Source organism: Arachis stenosperma, chromosome 9 (assembly GCF_014773155.1).
Source record: "Arachis stenosperma cultivar V10309 chromosome 9, arast.V10309.gnm1.PFL2, whole genome shotgun sequence".
In the NCBI taxonomy this organism is placed as follows: Eukaryota; Viridiplantae; Streptophyta; class Magnoliopsida; order Fabales; family Fabaceae; genus Arachis; species Arachis stenosperma.
This window is the reverse complement of record NC_080385.1, coordinates 38,112,566-38,134,875: the sequence shown is the minus strand read 5'-3', so window position 1 is coordinate 38,134,875 and position 22,310 is coordinate 38,112,566. Positions and strand designations below refer to the sequence as shown.

Sequence of the window (22,310 nt, the reverse complement as noted above, 5' to 3'; positions counted from 1 at the left end):
TGTAGGACTAGTTAACCATGTCATCTCGTAAAAATATTATTGAGATGTCTTCCCAGGTCCCTGAGGGCATGGCCGATTGGGTGGATTCTATGGTCCTCTTATGCGTCTCGTTGGTTGATTCTGAATTTTGTCAGCAACTTAGGCAGTTTCATAGGATTTGTAGCAACAGTAGTGATGAAAATAATTATGAGCTCGTATCTCCAACTTCTGATGAAAGGGTTTGCTTTTCTACCCGGATTGCTGTAGAGCGCACCTTTTTCTATGCATATGACTTCTTTTTTAGTCAAATGAATATTACTCTTCCTTTTACCCTTTTTGAAACCAACCTGTTATGGTCCTGCAATGTAGCTCCATCCCAACTTCACCCCAATTCCTGGGGTTTTATAAAAATATTTCAGCTACTGTGTCATGAATTTGACATCCCTGCTTCGCAATCTCTCTTCTTTTATCTTTTTATTTTGACAAAGCCTGGTGTAGTGAAGAAGAAAGCCGCTTGGGTTTCTTTCTGAGCTTCACAGGGGAAAAAGATTTTCTCCATGTTTGATGAGTCTTTTCGCGATTTTAAAAATTACTTTTTTAGGGTCCGAGCTGTTAAAGGAGCTCGGCCTTTTTTTCTGGATGAGAATGATGAGCCCACCTTTCCTTTAGATTGGCAAAAGAATATAGTGGTATCAAGATACTCGTGGGAGATGTTAGATGAGGCTGAACAAGCTTTTGTGACTGTGTTGGAAGAAAACTGGGGGGAGCCTCCTCATCTTGACACAAAGAGGTTTTTAGCTAACCCCTCTCTCCTCCGAGCTGAGCTGGGTAGTGGTCAATTTTTTCTATTGGTTTGTTTGTTGTGTTTGTCTCTTGCGAGATCTTTTTCTGACTCGTAGTTTGGTTTCCTGTTTGTGATGTTTGTTTGCAGAGATGATTAAGAACAATGAGTCCATGAAGGCCTTTAAGAGGGCAAGGAAGGCTACTGCGGCTCAGAATGCTTCGGCTAAGGCGGCCAGGGAGGGAACTTCTCAGGTTTCGTCTAAGCCTTTGGTTACAAGTTCTATTGGGCCAAGGAAGGTTATCCCCACTCCTCGAGTTCGTTTGATTGATTCTTCTGCTGGTACTTCCTCTCCTTCTGCCGCTCCTCCTCCAAAAAGACCTCGGACTGTCGAGCCGTTTAACCTTGGTGCTCATGACTTTGATGCTGTTGGGTTTGTAGATCAACAGATTGCTCCCTATGGTGTCATGCCTACCGATGATGTATCCATTCTTCGTTATTTGGAGTTTATTACTCGGAGTGGTATTACACTGGCACACATGGGAGCGGCTTTATACCGAACTGGTCAAGATCTTCCTATCCATGCTACCAAGGATTTTATGGAGGAGGAAAAATCAGAGTTTGACCGAATTAAGGGTTTGAAGGAGGAGCTCAAGGTGAAAGTGGCCGAGCTGGAGAAGGAGCTGAAGGGGAAAAGGCCTGAGCTGTTGGTCTGGCGGCTGTCGCGCAACTGGCCAAGGATACGGCGCTAAAACATAAGGATAGCTATGTTACTACTTATAGAGAGATGATGGAGCTCAGGAGTAGGTTAGAGTCTGTTCAGGCTGATTACACCGAACTTCAAGGTCATCTTGTAGGTAGTGTTACTGCGGCTTATGAGAATCTGAAAGAGCAATTTCGAGTTCTTGCGCCAGATCTCGACCTTTCCTTTATTAGCCTGGACAATGTTGTTAAGGACGGTAAGATTGTCCCTAACGATCCCGATGATGATGATGATGATTGTCCTTCACTGCCTGCTACCAAGACTTCTACTGTGCCGATTTCTCCAACTTCTACTGCTAGGATCAATCGTTCAGAAGGAGAACCGGATTGCCAAGTCTTGAACCGAGATGATGGGACGGTAGATGCGGTGCCTCTTCAGACTCGTCCTCCTTCACCCCGAGTTGATGCTGCTGAAAAAGTCTTCTAATGTTGACTGAGTTTTTCTCCCTTTTTAATGTAGATAGCCCGACTTGTGGGCTTTTTGAACTCTTTGTCTTGTAACTGGTATTTTGGTGACTGCTGATACTTCTTTTGGTTGCTTGTTTAAGCAACTTTATTTTGAAAAACAAAGTAGTTTTCGATCTTCCGGAGATGATCTTGGTGGCCTCTGGAGCTTGCTATTATCATAACTTAGTAGTTTTTATATCATGTCTGCTTGCACTCATCTTGGTACCTTCGTAGGCTGGGATTTTGTCCGTCATGATCAGCTTGATTTATTTGGCTTGGTTTTGTTTATAATCCTCCTTTTTGGACCTCGTTTAGATCTCTTTTGGGGACTATTTTTGTAATTTCTGTGTCTTGGGCCTGACTTCATCATGTCGGGTCTTGTCGAGTTTACTTGGTAATCCTCTTTCTTGGACTTTATTCAGGTCTCTTCTGGGGATTACCTTTTGTAGCTTTACGTCTTTCTGAGCCGACTTCGTCAGGTCGGGCCCTGTCGAGTTACTTGATAATCCTCTTTTTTGGACCTTGTTCAGGTTTCTTTCAGGGATTATCTTTGTAACATATCTTTCTGGGCCGACTTCGTCAGGTCGGGCCCTGTCGAGTTACTTGATAATCCTCTTTCTTGGACCTTGTTCAGGTCTCTTTCAGGGATTATCTTTGTAACATTTTGTAGGAGTCCGAATTCATCATGTCGAGCTCTTCGAAGTTATAGTAATCCTCTTTTATAGGGTTGGCCAGACCTCTTTCAAGGGCTTTACTTATAACTTGGGTTGTTGTGGCTGGTCCGACTTTTTGTGCCGACCAGTCTTTAAGTTATTTTATAGCAATCCATTTTATTAGGGCCTCGTCAGGTCCTTTCTATGGATCACTTTCTATAACTTCTTGCATTATTCTGTTTTCATCCTTGCCGATTTTGTAGAATTTGGGTCTTAACCCTCGTTTTTATCGTGATCATGCAGTGAATTTGGTTTTCACTTTCTGTCGATCTGTAGCTTTATAATCGTGCGATGAATGTTTCAGAATAATACGACTTGAGTGTTTGTAGAGAATCTGAACAAATTTTATTAAAAGAGAATGCAAATATACATAGGGGGTTAATTTCCTAAGTTGGGTGATTTGTAGATCTTGGCTGGGCGCCTCGTTAAAAAACCTTTCTCAGGAAAAAGAGTGTGCCTTATCCAAGATCTTTATCCTCCCTAGCTATAGTACCTTCTTAGGTTGCAGGCGTGCCATGACCTAGGAAGCTCTCGCCCGTCGAGTTCGGAAAGCTTGTAGTAGCCCTTTCCCAGTACTTCTATGACTCGGAAGGGTCCTTTCTAGTTTGCTGCCAGTTTTCCTTCTCCAGGTCGAGTTGTTCCTATGTCGTTTCAGATTAGGATGATGTTCATACCCTGGGTCGAGCTGTCTGATCCGGGATGTTCGACAGACAAAGCGACCGACCTCTTTAGGTCAGGATAACCCGACCTCATCTCAAAGAGCTCGGGCAAGTCACAGGAAAGCCCAAACAAAGGGCCCAAATAGAGGAACACGACCCAAATCCAAGGTCAGCCCAAGCCTACAGGGAGAAGGGCGATTCCCTTGAAGATAAGATGACCTCACCTCAAGATAAGATAAAATAAAAATAAGATAAGATAACTAACTTATCTTATCCACAGAAGGTCACATCTCACCATTATAAATACATTGAAGCACCCAGGTATAACTCATACTCTGATTCTACTCAATACCTGCTTAATACCCTTGCTAACTTAAGCATCGGAGTCCCTTGCAGGTACCCCCACCCTCCGGGGACGAAGGATCAGCACCATCACCGAGTCCAGTAAGTCGGACACACCAGCTCCGGCCGCTATACACCTGCCGGAGACGTCGGCTCCGACCAGCACAGAAGATCTCGTCCGAGATCGACCTACAGTTTCAGGTAACCCTCGGAACATTGGTGCCGTTGTCGGGTGATGAGCGGATAATTTATACGCTTTTTGGCATTGTTTTTAGTATGTTTTTAGTATGTTTTAGTTAGTTTTTATTATATTTTTATTAGTTTTTAGTTAAAATTCACTTTTCTGGACTTTACTATGAGCTTGTGTGTTTTTCAGTGATTTCAGGTATTTTCTGGCTGAAATTGAGGGACCTGAGCAAAAATCTGATTCAGAGGCTGAAAAGGACTGCAGATGCTGTTGGATTCTGACCTCCCTGCACTCGAAGTGGATTTTTTGGAGCTACGGAAGCCCAATTGGCGCACTCTTAATTGCGTTGGAAAGTAGACATCTTGGGCTTTCCAGCAATGTATAACAGTCCATACTTTGTCCGAGATTTGATGGCCCAAACAGGCATTCCAAGTCAGCTCAAGAATTCTGGCGTTTAACACCGGAACTGGCACAAGAATGGGAGTTAAACGCCCAAACTGGCACAAAAGCTGGCGGTTAACTCCAAGAAAAGTCTCTACACATGAAAGCTTCAATGCTCAACCCAAGCACACACCAAGTGGGCCCGGAAGTGGATTTTTATGTCATTTACTCATCTTTGTAAACCCTAAGCTACTAGTTCTCTACAAATAGGACCTTTTACTATTGTATTCTCATCTTGGTAGCTAACTTTGACTAGTCTTATGCTATCTTAGATCACGTTTTGGGGGCTGGCCTCATGGCCATGCCTAGACCTTGTTCTTATGTATTTTCAACGGTGGAGTTTCTACACACCATAGATTAAGGTGTGGAGCTCTGCTGTACCTCGAATATTAATGCAATTACTATTGTTCTTTTATTCAATTCAGCTTGTTCTTGTTCTAAGATATCACTTGTTCCTCAACTTGATGAATGTGATGATCTGTGACACTCATCATTATTCTCTCCTATGAACGTGTGCCTGACAACCACCTCCGTTCTACCTTAGATTGAGTGGATATCTCTTGGATCCCTTAATCGGAATCTTCGTGGTATAAGCTAGAGTTGATGGCGGCATTCAAGAGAATCTGGAAGGTCTAAACCTTGTCTGTGGTATTCTGAGTAGGATTTAAGGATTGAATGAATGTGACGAGCTTCAAACTCCTGAAGGCTGGGCGTTAGTGACAGATGCAAAAGAATCACTAGATTCTATTCCAACCTGATTGAGAACTGACAGATGATTAGCCGTGCTGTGACAGAGCGCGTTGAACATTTTCACTGAGAGGATGGGACTGTAGCCACTGACAACGGTGATGCCCAACATACAGCTTGCCATGGAAAGGAGTAAGAAGGATTGGATGAAGACAGTAAGAAAGCAGAGAGACGGAAGGGACAAAGCATCTCCATACGCTTATCTGAAATTCTCACGAATGAATTACATAAGTGTCTCTATCTTTATTTTATGCTTTATTCATAAATCATCCATAACCATTTGAATCTGCCTGACTGAGATTTACAAGATGACCATAGCTTGCTCCATACCAACAATCTTCGTGGGATCGACCCTTACTCGCGTAAGGTTTATTACTTGGACGACCCAGTGCACTTGCTGGTTAGTTGTGCGAAGTTGTGAAATTATGTTTAGACCATGGTATTGAGCACCAAGTTTTTAGAGCTATTACCAGGGATTTTTTTGAGTTGTGAAAAGTAGAGATCACAATTTCGTGCACCAAGTTTTTGGCGCCGTTGCCGGGGATTGTTTGAGTTTGGACAACTGACGGTTCATCTTGTTGCTTAGCTTAGGTATTTTTCTTCAGAGTTCTTAAGAATGAATTCTAGTGTTTCAAGGTGATGTTCTTATCATCACCAAAGCTGATTGATTCTCATCAATTTAGCTCTTGAATGTAATGTCCTGCTGAAGCTTGGCTAGCCATGTCTAATTCCTTTAGACTAAAGCTTTAGACAAACATTGCATGATTCCTGGAATTCTCATTAAGAATTTTGATATCCTTATTTTCTTTTCCATATAATTTTCAAAAAAAAAATCCAAAAAAATTACAAAATCATAAAAAAACCAAAAATATTGTATGTTTCTTGTTGAGTCTAGTGTCTCATTTTAAGTTTGGTGTCAATTGCATGTTTCTTTTCTTCTTGCATTTTTCGAATTCATTCATGTGTCTTCATTGATCTTCAAGTTGTTCTTGATGATTTCCTTGCTCTGATCTTTAAATTCTCTTGACTTGAGTGTTTTGTTGTTTCTCATATGCATTCTCATTTTGTTAGTGTCAGCAGTATACAAACTTCTAAGTTTGGTGTCTTGCATGCATTGTTTATTTTATTTTAGTTGCATTTTGATTATTCCTCATCATTAAAAAAAAATTTCAAAAAAATATTTTAACTTGTGTCTTTTCAAGTCAATAATACAGAGAATTGAAGATTCAGAACATACAGCAGAGGAATTACACAGAAAAAGGCTGGGCGTTCAAGACGCCCAGTGAGGAAGGAAAATTGGCGTTTAAACACCAGCCAGGGTGCCTGGCTGGGCGTTTAACGCCCAAAAGGGGTGAGTTTTGGGCATTAAACGCCAGAATGTATACCATTCTGGGCGTTTAACGCCAGGATGGCACAAGAGGGAAGATTCTGTTTTTAATTCAAATTTTTTTCAAGTTTTCAAAATTTTTCAAAATCAAATCTTTTTCAAATCAAATCTTTTCAATCATATATTTTCAAAATCAATTTCTTTCTTTTTCAAAAATACTTGCTAACAATTAATGATTTGATTCAACATTTCAATTATGTTGCCTTTTCTGTTGAGAAAGGTTTAATGTTTGAATCATATCTTTTCTTGTTAGCCAAGTCATTAATTTTCAAAATCAAATCTTTTTTAGTTGTTTTTCAAATCATATCTTTTCAATCATATCTTTTTAATCAATTTTTTTTCAAAATAGTTTTCAATCATATCTTTTTGACTTCTAATTTCAAAATCTTTTTCAAAAATCACTTGATTTCTTTGCCACTCTTAGTTTTCGAAAATCAATTAGTATTTTTCAAAATATTTTTTTTAATCTTTTTAATTTATTTTCGAAAATTTCTTCCCATCTTCTCACATCCTTCTAATTATGGACTAACACTCCTCCTTAATGCACAATTCGAACTCTATCCATCTTGATAAGTTCGAATTCTTCTACCTCTTCCTTCTATTCTTCTTTTCCTCTGACACCTCAAGGAATCTCTATACTGTGACATAGAGGATTCCATATTTTCTTGTTCTCTTCTCTTTCATATGAGTAGGAGCAAAGACAAAAGCATTCTTGTTGAGGCTGACCCTAAACCTGAAAGGGCCTTGAAGCCAAAGCTAAGAAAAGATAAGGCACAACTCTCTGTAGAGGACCTAACAGAAATTTTCAAAGAAGAAGAACCCATGGCAGCCGAAAACAACAACAATGCCAACAACGCAAGGAAGGTGCTGGGTGACTTTACTGTACCTACTCCCGACTTCTATGGGAGAAGCATCTATATCCCTGCCATTGGAGCAAACAACTTTGAGCTTAAGCCTCAATTAGTTTCTCTAATGCAACAGAATTGCAAGTTCCATGGACTTCCATTGGAAGATCCTCATCAGTTTTTAGCTGAATTCTTGCAAATCTGTGACACTGTCAAGACTAATGGGGTTGACCCTGAGGTCTACAAACTTATGCTATTCCCTTTTGCTGTAAGAGACAGAGCTAGGATATGGTTGGACTCACAACCTAAAGAAAGCCTGAACTCTTGGGAAAAGCTAGTCAATGCCTTCTTGGTAAAGTTTTTTCCACCTCAAAAATTGAGTAAGCTTAGAGTGGAAGTCCAAACCTTCAGACAGAAGGAAGGTGAATCCCTCTATGAAGCTTGGGAAAGATACAAACAATTGATCAGAAAGTGTCCCTCTGACATGCTTTCTGAATGGAGCATCATAGGTATCTTCTATGATGGTCTGTCTGAACTGTCCAAGATGTCATTGGATAGCTCTGCTGGAGGATCTCTTCATTTGAAGAAGACGCCTGCAGAAGCTCAAGAACTCATTAAAATGGTTGCAAATAACCAATTCATGTACACTTCTGAAAGGAATCTTGTAAACAATAGGGACGAATAAGAAGAAAGGAGTTCTTGAGATTGATACTCTGAATGCCATATTGGCTCAGAACAAAATATTGACTCAGCAAGTCAATATGATCTCTCAAAGTCTGTCCGGAATGCAAGCTGCACCAGGCAGTACTAAGGATGCTTCATCTGAAGAAGAAGCTTATGATCCTGAGAACCCTTCAATGGAAGAGGTGAATTACATGGGAGAACCCTATGGAAACACCTATAATCCTTCATGGAGAAATCATCCAAATCTCTCATGGAAGGATCAACAGAGACCTCAACAAGGTTTCAACAACAATAATGGTGGAAGAAACAGGTTTAGCAATGGCAAGCCTTTTCCATCATCTTCTCAGCAACAGACAGAGAATTCTAAGCAGAGTCACTCTGACTTAGTGGTGCGCGAAATTTTGATCACTACAACTTCGCACAACTAACCAGCAAGTGTACTGGGTCGTCAAAGTAATAAACCTTACGCGAGTAAGGGTCGATCCCACAGAGATTGTTGGTATGAAGCAAGCTATGGTCACCTTGTAAATCTTAGTCAGGCAGACTCAATTGGTAATGGATGATGAATAAAACATAAAGATAAAGATAGAGATACTTATGTATATCATTGGTGAGAGCTTCAGATAAGCGTATGAAGATGCTTTGTCCCTTCTATCTCTCTGCTTTCCTACTGTCTTCATCCAATCCTTCTTACTCCTTTCCATGGCTAGCTTATGCAAGGGTTTCACCGTTGTCAGTGGCTACCTCCCATCCTCTCATTGGAAATGTTCAACGCACCCTGTCACGGCACGGCTATCCATCTGTCGGTTCTCAATCAGGCCGGAATAGAATCCAGTGATTCTTTTGCGTTTGTCACTAACGCCCTGCCCTCAGGAGTTTGAAGTACGTCACAGTCATTCAATCATTGAATCCTACTCAGAATACCACAGACAAGGTTAGACCTTCTGGATTCTCTTGAATGCCGCCATTAGTTCTTGCCTATACCACGAAGACTCTGATCTCACGGAATGGCTGGCTCGTTTGTCAGGCGAGTGCTCGGTTGTCAGGCAATCAACCATGCATCGTGTATCAGGAATCCAAGAGATATTCACTCAATCTAAGGTAGAACGGAGGTGGTTGTCAGTCACACGTTCATAGGTGAGAATGATGATGAGTGTCACAGATCATCACATTCATCAAGTTGAAGAACAAGTGATATCTTGGAACAAGAACAAGCAGAATCGAATAGAAGAACAATATTAATTGCATTAATACTCGAGGTACAGCAGAGCTCCACACCTTAATCTATGGTGTGTAGAAACTCCACCGTTGAAAATACATAAGAACAAGGTCTAGGCATGGCCGAATGGCCAGCCTCCCAAAGTGATCAACAGATCTAAAGATCAAAAGATTCCAAAGATCAGAAGATTAGAAGATGAAAAATACAATAGTAAAGGGTCCTACTTATAGGGAACTAGTAGCTTTAGAATTATAAAGATGAGTAAATGACATAAAAATCCACTTCTGGGCCCACTTGGTGTGTGCTTGGGCTGAGCAATGAAGCATTTTTCGTGTAGAGACTCTTCTTGGAGTTAAACGCCAGCTTTTATGCCAGTTTGGGCGTTTAACTCCCATTTTGGTGCCAGTTCCGGCGTTTAACGCTGGATAATCTGAAGGTGACTTTGAATGCCGGTTTGGGCCATCAAATCTTGGGCAAAGTATGGACTATCAAATATTGCTGGAAAGCCCAGGATATCTACTTTCCAACGCCGTTGAGAGCGCGCCAATTGGGCTTCTGTAGCTCCAGAAAATCCACTTCGAGTGCAGGGAGGTCAGAATCCAACAGCATCTGCAGTCCTTTTCAGTCTCTGAATCAGATTTTTGCTCAGGTCCCTCAATTTCAGCCAGAAAATACCTGAAATCACAGAAAAACACACAAACTCATAGTAAAGTCCAGAAAAGTGAATTTTAACTAAAAACTAATAAAAATATACTAAAAACTAACTAAATCCTACTAAAAACATACTAAAAACAATGCCAAAAAGCGTACAAATTATCCGCTCATCACAACACCAAACTTAAATTGTTGCTTGTCCCCAAGCAACTGAAAATCAAATAAGATAAAAAGAAGAGAATATACTATAGACTCCAAATTATCAATGAAACTTAGCTCCAATTAGATGAGCGGGACTAGTAGCTTTTTGCCTCTGAACAGTTTTGGCATCTCACTTTATCCTTTGAAATTCAGAATGATTGGCTTCTTTAGGAACTCAGAATCCAGATAGTGTTATTGATTCTCTTAGTTAAGTATGATGATTCTTGAACACAGCTACTTTATGAGTCTTGGCCGTGGCCCAAAGCACTCTGTCTTCCAGTATTACCACCGGATACATACATGCCACAGACACATAATTGGGTGAACCTTTTCAGATTGTGACTCAGCTTTGCTAGAGTCCCCAATTAGAGGTGTCCAGGGTTCTTAAGCACACTCTTTTTGCCTTGGATCACAACTTTATTTCTTTCTTTTTCTTTTTTTTTCTTTTTTTTTTCGTTTTTCTCCTTCTCTTTTTTTTTGTATTCACTGCTTTTTCTTGCTTCAAGAATCATTTTTTATGATTTTTCAGATCCTCAGTAACATGTCTCCTTTTTCATTATTCTTTCAAGAGCCAACAATTTTAACATTCATGAATAACAAATTCAAAAGACATATGCACTGTTCAAGCATACATTCAGAAAACAAAAAGTATTGTCACCACATCAAACTAATTAAGCTAGTTTTAAAGATGAATTCGAAATCCTGTACTTCTTGTTCTTTTGTGATAAAAACAGTTTTCATTTAAGAAAGGTGATGGATTCATAGGACATTCATAACTTTAAGGCATAGACACTAAGACACTAATGATCATAAGACACAAACATGGATAAACATAAGCATGAAAATTCGAAAAACAAGAAAATAAAGAACAAGGAGATTAAAGAACGGGTCCACCTTAGTGATGGCGGCTTGTTCTTCCTCTTGAAGATCTTATGGAGTGCTTGAGCTCCTCAATGTCTCTTCCTTGTCTTTGTTGCTCCTCTCTCATGATTCTTTGATCTTCTCTAATTTCATGGAGGAGGATGGAATGTTCTTGGTGCTCCACCCTTAGTTGTCCCATGTTGGAACTCAATTCTCCTAGGGAGGTGTTGATTTGCTCCCAATAGTTTTGTGGAGGAAAGTGCATCCCTTGAGGCATCTCAGGGATTTCATGATGAGTGGGGTCTCTTTGTTTGCTCCATCCTTTTCTTAGTGATGGGCTTGAGGTCATGCCTTCTCAGTTGAACCGGCTTTTCTCTTGAATCTCTCTTCCATTGAGCGCTCTCTTCACAAATGTCTGTGAGGACTTGGTCCAACCTTTGATCAAAGTTGACCCTTCTTCATGGCCACAACTTCATAGAAGTGGTCTTGATGCACCCTTGAGATGAATCTCTCCATCTCCCATGACTCGGAGGTGGAAGCTTTTACCTTCCCTTTCCTCTTTCTAGAGGTTTCTCCGGCCTTGGATGCCATAAATGGTTATGGAAAAAGCAATGCTTTTACCACACCAAACTTAAAAGGTTTGCTCGTCCTCGAGCAAAAGAAGAAAGAAGAGAGTAGAAGAAGAAGAAATGAGGAAGAAGGGAATGGCTTTGTGTTCGGCCAAAGAGGGGGAGAAGTGGTGTTTAGGTTGTGTGAAAATGAAGGAGTGAAGAAGGGTTTATATAGGAGAGGCGGGCTCATGGTTCGGTCATGTATGGGTGGGTTTGGGAGGGAAATTGGTTTGAATTTGAAGGGTGAGGTAGGTGGGGTTTTATGAAGGATGTATGTGAGTGGTGAAGAGAAAGATGGGATTTGATAGGTGAAGGGTTTTTGGGGAAGAGGTGTTGAGGTGATTGGTGAAGAAGAGAGAGAGTGGTGGGGTAGGTGGGGATCCTGTGGGGTCCACAGATCCTGAGGTGTCAAGGAAAAGTCATCCCTGCACCAATTGGCATGCAAAATTGCGTTTTTAGCCAATTCTGGCGTTAAACGCCGGGCTGGTGCCCATTCCTGGCGTTTAACGCCAGTCTGGTGCCCCTTTCTGGCGTTAAACGCCCAGAATGGTGCCAGACTGGGCGTTAAACGCCCATCTGCTAGCCTTACTGGCGTTTAAACGCCAGTAGGTTCGTCCTCCAGGGTGTGCTATTTTTCTTCCTGTTTTTCATTTTGTTTTTGCTTTTTCAATTATTTTTGTGACTTCTCATGATCATCAACCTACAAAAAACATAAAATAATAAAGAAAAATAGATAAAATATAACATTGGGTTGCCTCCCAACAAGCGCTTCTTTAATGTCAGTAGCTTGATAGATGGCTCTCATGGAGCCTCACATTTTCTCAGAGCAATGTTGGAACCTCCCAACACCAAACTTAGAGTTTGAATGTGGGGGTTCAACACCAAACTTAGAGTTTGGTTGTGGCCTCCCAACACCAAACTTAGAGTTTGACTGTGGGGGCTCTGCTTGACTCTGAGTTGAGAGAAGCTCTTCATGCTTCCTCTCCATGGTGACAGAGGGATATCCTTGAGCCTTAAACACAAAGGATTCTTCATTCACTTGAATGATCAGTTCACCTCCATCAACATCAATCACAGCCTTTGCTGTGGCCAGGAAGGGTCTGCCAAGGATGATAGATTCATCCATGCACTTCCCAGTCTCTAGGACTATGAAATCAGTAGGGATGTAATGGTCTTTAATCTTCACCAAAACATCCTCTACAAGTCCATAAGCTTGTTTCTTTGAATTGTCTGCCATCTCTAGTGAGATTCTTGCAGCTTGCACTTCAAAGATCCCTAGCTTCTCCATTACAGAGAGAGGCATGAGGTTTACACTTGACCCTAAGTCACACAGAGCCTTTTTGAAGGTCATGGTGCCTATGGTACAAGGTATGGAGAACTTCCCAGGGTCCTGCCTCTTTTGAGGTAATTTCTGCCTAGATAAGTCATCCAATTCTTTGGTGAGCAAAGGGGGTTCATCCTCCCAAGTCTCATTTCCAAATAACTTGTCATTTAGCTTCATGATTGCTCCAAGGTATTTAGCAACTTGCTCTTCAGTGACATACTCATCCTCTTCAGAGGAGGAATACTCATCAGAGCTCATGAAAGGCAGAAGTAAGTCCAATGGAATCTCTATGGTCTCAGTTTGAGCCTCAGATTCCTATGGTTCCTCATTAGGGAACTCATTGGAGGTCAGTGCACGCCCATTGAGGTCTTTCTCAGTGGCGTTCACTTCCTCTCCTACCTCTCCAAATTCGGCCATGTTGATGGCCTTGCACTCTCCTTTTGGATTTTCTTCTGTATTACTTGGAAGAGTACTAGGAGGGAGTTCAGTAACTTTCTTGCTCAGCTGTCCCACTTGTGCCTCTAAGTTTCTAATGGAGGACCTTGTTTCATTCATGAAACTTTGAGTGGTTTTGATTAGATCAGAGACCATGGTTGCTAAGTCAGAGTGGTTCTGCTTAGAATTCTCTGTCTGTTGCTGAGAAGATGATGGAAAAGGCTTGCCATTGCTAAACCTGTTTCTTCCACCATTATTGTTGTTGAAACCTTGTTGAGGTCTCTGTTGATCCTTCCATGAGAAATTTGGGTGATTTCTCCATGAAGAATTATAGGTGTTTCCATAGGGTTCTCCCAGGTAATTCACCTCTTCCATTGAAGGGTTCTCAGGATCATAAGCTTCTTCTTCAGATGAAGCATCCTTAGTACTGTTTGGTGCATTTTGCATTCCAGACAGACTTTGAGAAATCAAATTGACTTGTTGAGTCAATATCTTGTTCTGAGCCCGAATGGCATTCAGAGTATCAATCTCAAGAACTCCTTTCTTCTGATTAGTCCCATTGTTCACAGGATTCCTTTCAGAAGTGTACATGAATTGGTTATTTGCAACCATTTCAATTAGCTCTTGAGCTTCTGCAGGCGTCTTCTTCATATGAAGAGATCCTCCAGAAGAGCTATCCAAAGACATCTTGGATAGTTCAGAGAGACCATCATAGAAAATACCTATGATGCTCCATTCAGAAAGCATGTCAGATGGACATTTTCTGATCAATTGTTTGTATCTTTCCCAAGCTTCATAGAGGGATTCTCCATCCTTCTGTCTGAAGGTTTGGACTTCCACTCTAAGCTTACTCAATTTTTGAGGTGGAAAGAACTTTGCCAAGAAGGCATTGACTAGCTTTTCCTATGAGTCCATGCTTTCTTTAGGTTGTGAGTCCAACCATGTCCTAGCTCTGTCTCTTACAGCAAAAGGGAATAGCATAAGTCTGTAGACCTCAGGGTCAACCCCATTAGTCTTGACAGTGTCACAAATTTGCAAGAATTCAGCTAAAAACTGATGAGGATCTTCCAATGGAAGTCCATGGAACTTGCAATTCTGTTGCATTAGAGAAACTAATTGAGGCTTAAGCTCAAAGTTGTTTGCTCCAATGGCGGGGATAGAGATGCTTCTCCCATAGAAGTCGGGAGTAGGTGCAGTAAAGTCACCCAGCACCTTCCTTGCATTGTTTGCATTGTTGTTGTTTTCGGCTGCCATGTCTTCTTCTTCTTTGAAGATTTCTGTTAGGTCCTCTACAGAGAGTTGTGCCTTAGCTTCTCTTAGCTTTCGTTTCAAGGTCCTTTCAGGTTCAGGGTCAGCTTCAACAAGAATGCCTTTGTCTTTGTTCCTGCTCATATGAAAGAGAAGAGAACAAGAAAATATGGAATCCTCTATGTCACAGTATAGAGATTCCTTGAGGTGTCAGAGGAAAAGAAAAATAGAAGGAAGAGGTAGAGGAATTCGAACTTAGTCAGATAGAGTTCGAATTGTGCATTGAGAAGGAGTGGTACTCCATAAATAGAAGAATGTAAGAAGAGGGGAAGAAATTTCGAAAACTAAATTAAAAAGATTTTAAAAACATTTTGAAAAACTTTAATTGATTTTCGAAAATCAAGAGTGGGAAAGAAATCAAGTAATTTTTGAAAAAGATTTTGAAATTAGAAATCAAAAAGATATGATTAAAAACTGTTTTGAAAAAGATGTGATTAAAAAGATATGATTGAGAAGTCATGGTTTTAAAAAGATATGATTGAAAAGATATGATTTGAAAAACAATTTAAAAAGATTTGATTTTAAAATTAATGACTTGGCTAACAAGAAAAGATATGATTCAAACATTAAACCTTTTCTCAACAGAAAAGGCAACATACTTAAAATGTTCAATCAAATCATTAAGTGTTAGCAAGTATCTTTGAAAAAGGAAAGAAATTGATTTTGAAAAAGGTTTGATTGAAAAGATATGATTTGAAAAAGATTTGATTTTGAAAAACTTTGAAAACTTGAAAAAAATTTGCATTAAAAATAGAATCTTCCCCTCTTGTGCCATCCTGGCGTTAAACGCCCAGAATGGTGCACATTCTGGCGTTTAACGCCCAATGCTCTACCTTTTTGGGCGTTAAACGCCCAACCAGGCACCCTGGCTGGCGTTTAAACGCCAGTCTGTCCTTCTTCACTGGGCATTTTGAACGCCCAGCTTTTTCTGTATAATTCCTCTGCTGTATGTTCTGAATCTTCAATTCTCTGTATTATTGACTTGAAAAGACACAAATTAAAAATATTTTTGGATTTTTAATAATGAGGAATAATCAAAATGCAACTAAAATCAATTAACAATGCATGCAAGACACCAAACTTAGCAGTTTGTATACTACTGACACTAACAAGATGAGAATGCACATGAGAAACAACAAAACACTCAAGTCAATGGAATTCAAAGATCAAAACAAGGAAATCATCAAGAACATCTTGAAGATTAATGAAGACACATGAATGAATGCAAGAAGAACAGAAATATGCAATTGACACTAAACTTAACATGAGACACTAGACTCAAACAAGAAACATACAATATTTTTGGTTTTTATGATTTTGTAAATTTTTTTTTCAAAAATTAAGTGGAACAGAAAAATAAAGGTATCAAAATTCTTAATGAGAATTCCAGGAATCATGCAATGTTAGTCTAAAGCTTTAGTCTAAAGAAATTAGACATGGCTAGCCAAGCTTCAGCAGGACATTGCATTCAAGAGCTAAATTGATGATAATCAATCAGCTTTGGTGATGATAAGAACATCACCTTGAAACACTAGAATTCATTCTTAAGAACTCTGAATAAAAATAATACCTAATCTAAGCAACAAGATGAACCGTCAGTTGTCCAAATTCAAACAATCCCCGGCAACGGCGCCAAAAACTTGGTGCGCGAAATTGTGATCACTACAACTTCGCACAACTAACCAGCAAGTGTACTGGGTCATCCAAGTAATAAACCTTACGCGAGTAAGGGTCGATCCCACAGAGATTGTTGGTATGAAGCAAGCTATGGTCACCTTGTAAATCTTAGTCAGGCAGACTCAATTGGTAATGGATGATGAATAAAACATAAAGATAAAGATAGAGATACTTATGTATATCATTGGTGAGAGCTTCAGATAAGTGTATGAAGATGCTTTGTCCCTTCCGTCTCTCTGCTTTCCTACTGTCTTCATCCAATCCTTCTTACTCCTTTCCATGGCAAGCTTATGCAAGGGTTTCACCGTTGTTAGTGGCTACCTCCCATCCTCTCATTTGAAATGTTCAACGCACCCTGTCACGGTACGGCTATCCATCTGTCGGTTCTCAATCAGGCCGGAATAGAATCCAGTGATTCTTTTGCGTCTGTCACTAACGCCCCGCCCTCAGGAGTTTGAAGCACGTCACAGTCATTCAATCATTGAATCCTACTCAGAATACCACAGACAAGGTTAGACCTTCCGGATTCTCTTGAATGCCGCCATTAGTTCTTGCCTATACCACGAAGACTCTGATCTCACGGAATGGCTGGCTCGTTTGTCAGGCGAGCACTCGGTTGTCAGGCGATCAACCATGCATCGTGTATCAGGAATCCAAGAGATATTCACTCAATCTAAGGTAGAACGGAGGTGGTTGTCAGTCACACGTTCATAGGTGAGAATGATGATGAGTGTCACGGATCATCACATTCATCAAGTTGAAGAACAAGTGATATCTTGGAACAAGAACAAGCCGAATTGAATAGAAGAACAATATTAATTGCATTAATACTCGAGGTACAGCAGAGCTCCACACCTTAATCTATGGTGTGTAGAAACTCCACCGTTGAAAATACATAAGAACAAGGTCTAGGCATGGCCGAATGGCCAGCCTCCCAAAGTGATCAACAGATCTAAAGATCAAAAGATTCCAAAGATCAGAAGATTAGAAGATGAAAAATACAATAGTAAAGGGTCATACTTATAGGGAACTAGTAGCTTTAAAATTACAAAGATGAGTAAATGACATAAAAATCCACTTCTGGGCCCACTTGGTGTGTGCTTGGGCTGAGCAATGAAGCATTTTTCGTGTAGAGACTCTTCTTGGAGTTAAACGCCAGCTTTTATGCCAGTTCCGGCATTTAACGCTGGATAATCTGAAGGTGACTTTGAACGCCGGTTTGGGCCATCAAATCTTGGGCAAAGTATGGACTATCAAATATTGCTGGAAAGCCCAGGATATCTACTTTCCAACGCCGTTGAGAGCGCGCCAATTGGGCTTCTGTAGCTCCAGAAAATCCACTTCGAGTGCAGGGAAGTCAGAATCCAACAGCATCTGCAGTCCTTTTCAGTCTCTGAATCAGATTTTTGCTCAGGTCCCTCAATTTCAGCCAGAAAATACCTGAAATCACAGAAAAACAACAAAACTCATAGTAAAGTCCAGAAAAGTGAATTTTAACTAAAAACTAATAAAAATATACTAAAAACTAACTAAATCCTACTAAAAACATACTAAAAACAATGCCAAAAAGGCGTACAAATTATCCGCTCATCACAACACCAAACTTAAATTGTTGCTTGTCCCAAGCAACTGAAAATCAAATAAGATAAAAAGAAGAGAATATACTATAGACTCCAAATTATCAATGAAACTTAGCTCCAATTAGATGAGCGGGACTAGTAGCTTTTTGCCTGAACAGTTTTGGCATCTCACTTTATCCTTTGAAATTCAGAATGATTGGCTTCTTTAGGAACTCAGAATCCAGATAGTGTTATGATTCTTAGTTAAGTATGATGATTCTTGAACATAGCTACTTTATGAGTCTTGGCCGTGGCCCAAAGCACTCTGTCTTCCAGTATTACCACCGGATACATACATGCCACAGACACATAATTGGGTGAACCTTTTCAGATTGTGACTCAGCTTTGCTAGAGTCCCCAATTAGAGGTGTCCAGGGTTCTTAAGCACACTCTTTTGCCTTGGATCACAACACTGCTGTTTTCTTGCTTCAAGAATCATTTTCTATGATTTTTCAGATCCTCAGTAACATGTCTCCTTTTTCATTATTCTTTCAAGAGCCAACAATTTTAACATTCATGAATAACAAATTCAAAAGACATATGCACTGTTCAAGCATACATTCAGAAAACAAAAAGTATTGTCACCACATCAAACTAATTAAGCTAGTTTTAAAGATGAATTCGAAATCCTGTACTTCTTGTTCTTTTGTGATAAAAACAGTTTTCATTTAAGAAAGGTGATGGATTCATAGGACATTCATAACTTTAAGGCATAGACACTAAGACACTAATGATCATAAGACACAAACATGGATAAACATAAGCATGAAAATTCGAAAAACAAGAAAATAAAGAACAAGGAGATTAAAGAACGGGTCCACCTTAGTGATGGCGGCTTGTTCTTCCTCTTGAAGATCTTATGGAGTGCTTGAGCTCCTCAATGTCTCTTCCTTGTCTTTGTTGCTCCTCTCTCATGATTCTTTGATCTTCTCTAATTTCATGGAGGAGGATGGAATGTTCTTGGTGCTCCACCCTTAGTTGTTCCATGTTGGAACTCAATTCTCCTAGGGAGGTGTTGATTTGCTCCCAATAGTTTTGTGGAGGAAAGTGCATCCCTTGAGGCATCTCAGGGATTTCATGATGAGTGGGGTCTCTTTGTTTGCTCCATCCTTTTCTTAGTGATGGGCTTGAGGTCATGCCTTCTCAATTGAACCGGCTTTTCTCTTGAATCTCTCTTCCATTGAGCGCTCTCTTCACAAATGTCTGTAAGGACTTGGTCCAACCTTTGGTCAAAGTTGACCCTTCTTCATGGCCACAACTTCATAGAAGTGGTCTTGATGCACCCTTGAGATGAATCTCTCCATCTCCATGACTCGGAGGTGGAAGCTTTGCCTTCCTTTCCTCTTTCTAGAGGTTTCTCCGGCCTTGGATGCCATAAATGGTTATGGAAAAAGCAATGCTTTTACCACACCAAACTTAAAAGGTTTGCTCGTCCTCGAGCAAAAGAAGAAAGAAGAGAGTAGAAGAAGAAGAAATGAGGAAGAAGGGAATGGCTTTGTGTTCGGCCAAAGAGGGGGAGAAGTGGTGTTTAGGTTGTGTGAAAATGAAGGAGTGAAGAAGGGTTTATATAGGAGAGGGGGGCTCATGGTTCGGTCATGTATGGGTGGGTTTGGGAGGGAAATTGGTTTGAATTTGAAGGGTGAGGTAGGTGGGGTTTTATGAAGGATGGATGTGAGTGGTGAAGAGAAAGATGGGATTTGATAGGTGAAGGGTTTTTGGGGAAGAGGTGTTGAGGTGATTGGTGAAGAAGAGAGAGAGTGGTGGGGTAGGTGGGGATCCTGTGGGGTCCACAGATCCTGAGGTGTCAAGGAAAAGTCATCCCTGCACCAATTGGCATGCAAAATTGCGTTTTTAGCCAATTCTGGCGTTAAACGCCGGGCTGGTGCCCATTCCTGGCGTTTAACGCCAGTCTGGTGCCCCTTTCTGGCGTTAAACGCCTAGAATGGTGCCAGACTGGGCGTTAAACGCCCATCTGCTAGCCTTACTGGCGTTTAAACGCCAGTAGGTTCGTCCTCCAGGGTGTGTTGTTTTTCTTCCTGTTTTTCATTTTGTTTTTGCTTTTTCAATTATTTTTGTGACTTCTCATGATCATCAACCTACAAAAAACATAAAATAACAAAGAAAAATAGATAAAATATAACATTGGGTTGCCTCCCAACAAGCGCTTCTTTAATGTCAGTAGCTTGATAGATGGCTCTCATGGAGCCTCACATTTTCTCAGAGCAATGTTGGAACCTCCCAACACCAAACTTAGAGTTTGAATGTGGGGGTTCAACACCAAACTTAGAGTTTGGTTGTGGCCTCCCAACACCAAACTTAGAGTTTGACTGTGGGGGCTCTGCTTGACTCTGAGTTGAGAGAAGCTCTTCATGCTTCCTCTCCATGGTGACAGAGGGATATCCTTGAGCCTTAAACACAAAGGATTCTTCATTCACTTGAATGATCAGTTTACCTCCATCAACATCAATCACAGCCTTTGCTGTGGCCAGGAAGGGTCTGCCAAGGATGATAGATTCATCCATGCACTTCCCAGTCTCTAGGACTATGAAATTAGTAGGGATGTAATGGTCTTTAATCTTCACCAAAACATCCTCTACAAGTCCATAAGCTTGTTTCTTTGAATTGTCTGCCATCTCTAGTGAGATTCTTGCAGCTTGCACTTCAAAGATCCCTAGCTTCTCCATTACAGAGAGAGGCATGAGGTTTACACTTGACCCTAAGTCACACAGAGCCTTTTTGAAGGTCATGGTGCCTATGGTACAAGGTATGGAGAACTTTCCAGGGTCCTGCCTCTTTTGAGGTAATTTCTGCCTAGACAAGTCATCCAATTCTTTTGGTGAGCAAAGGGGTTCATCCTCCCAAGTCTCATTTCCAAATAACTTGTCATTTAGCTTCATGATTGCTCCAAGGTATTTAGCAACTTGCTCTTCAGTGACATACTCATCCTCTTCAGAGGAGGAATACTCATCAGAGCTCATGAAAGGCAGAAGTAAGTCCAATGGAATCTCTATGGTCTCAGTTTGAGCCTCAGATTCCTATGGTTCCTCATTAGGGAACTCATTGGAGGTCAGTGCACGCCCATTGAGGTCTTTCTCAGTGGCGTTCACTTCCTCTCCTACCTCTCCAAATTCGGCCATGTTGATGGCCTTGCACTCTCCTTTTGGATTTTCTTCTGTATTACTTGGAAGAGTACTAGGAGGGAGTTCAGTAACTTTCTTGCTCAGCTGTCCCACTTGTGCCTCTAAGTTTCTAATGGAGGACCTTGTTTCATTCATGAAACTTTGAGTGGTTTTGATTAGATCAGAGACCATGGTTGCTAAGTCAGAGTGGTTCTGCTTAGAATTCTCTGTCTGTTGCTGAGAAGATGATAGAAAAGGCTTGCCATTGCTAAACCTGTTTCTTCCACCATTATTGTTGTTGAAACCTTGTTGAGGTCTCTGTTGATCCTTCCATGAGAAATTTGGGTGATTTCTCCATGAAGAATTATAGGTGTTTCCATAGGGTTCTCCCAGGTAATTCACCTCTTCCATTGAAGGGTTCTCAGGATCATAAGCTTCTTCTTCAGATGAAGCATCCTTAGTACTGTTTGGTGCATTTTGCATTCCAGACAGACTATGAGAAATCAAATTGACTTGTTGAGTCAATATCTTGTTCTGAGCCAGAATGGCATTCAGAGTATCAATCTCAAGAACTCCTTTCTTCTGATTAGTCCCATTGTTCACAGGATTCCTTTCAGAAGTGTACATGAATTGGTTATTTGCAACCATTTCAATTAGCTCTTGAGCTTCTGCAGGCGTCTTCTTCAGATGAAGAGATCCTCCAGAAGAGCTATCCAAAGACATCTTGGATAGTTCAGAGAGACCATCATAGAAAATACCTATGATGCTCCATTCAGAAAGCATGTCAGATGGACATTTTCTGATCAATTGTTTGTATCTTTCCCAAGCTTCATAGAGGGATTCTCCATCCTTCTGTCTGAAGGTTTGGACTTCCACTCTAAGCTTACTCAATTTTGAGGGGAAAGAACTTTGCCAAGAAGGCATTGACTAGCTTTTCCCATGAGTCCATGCTTTCTTTAGGTTGTGAGTCCAACCATGTCCTAGCTCTGTCTCTTACAGCAAAAGGGAATAGCATAAGTCTGTAGACCTCAGGGTCAACCCCATTAGTCTTGACAGTGTCACAGATTTGCAAGAATTCAGCTAAGAACTGATGAGGATCTTCCAATGGAAGTCCATGGAACTTGCAATTCTGTTGCATTAGAGAAACTAATTGAGGATTAAGCTCAAAGTTGTTTGCTCCAATGGCGGGGATAGAGATGCTTCTCCCATAGAAGTCGGGAGTAGGTGCAGTAAAGTCACCCAGCACCTTCCTTGCATTGTTTGCATTGTTGTTGTTTTCGGCTGCCATGTCTTCTTCTTCTTTGAAGA

General features: G+C 40.7%; 2 non-coding genes across 2 annotated transcripts; both read left to right on the top strand.

Annotated features, from left to right (window-relative positions):
* The first annotated feature begins 14,024 nt into the window (after positions 1 to 14,024).
* LOC130952352 (small nucleolar RNA R71) lies at positions 14,025 to 14,128 on the top strand. Its single transcript, XR_009074533.1, has one exon. It is a non-coding gene; the product is annotated as a small nucleolar RNA R71 (small nucleolar RNA).
* Positions 14,129 to 21,783: 7,655 nt separating this feature from the next.
* LOC130952351 (small nucleolar RNA R71) lies at positions 21,784 to 21,887 on the top strand. Its single transcript, XR_009074532.1, has one exon. It is a non-coding gene; the product is annotated as a small nucleolar RNA R71 (small nucleolar RNA).
* Positions 21,888 to 22,310: the final 423 nt, after the last annotated feature.